This window comes from Podarcis muralis, chromosome 4, assembly GCF_964188315.1.
Source record: "Podarcis muralis chromosome 4, rPodMur119.hap1.1, whole genome shotgun sequence".
Taxonomy (NCBI): Eukaryota; Metazoa; Chordata; class Lepidosauria; order Squamata; family Lacertidae; genus Podarcis; species Podarcis muralis.
In genome coordinates, this window is record NC_135658.1 from 53,749,523 (window position 1) to 53,749,884 (window position 362).

Here is a 362-nt window from a genome sequence, read left to right on the forward strand (position 1 = left end):
TGACTCATTAGTACACTGTGCTTCTACTTCTTCTGTGGCTTATGGTAAGAAAATTGTAACTCAAAATATCCTGCTGGCCTTTTTTAGGTTGTTAACCATATTGCCTTTAGATGTCAGTTCAGTTTGTTCCCATAGAGCAGGATGAACACCGATGTGAATCTTCTGCTTATTGGCTTTTTGTGTAAGACTTTAATGAGTTAATAGAAACTATAGATATCCTTTTAAATACCCTGTTGATGGCCTAGTTTAATGATGCACAGGAATCTTTCATCTTATGCTGGAGTTCGGTTCCAAGGGTTATGAATAGTACAAGGCATCTTGTAATCTGCCTTGATGACTTTGTAAACCACAATTTATTTACT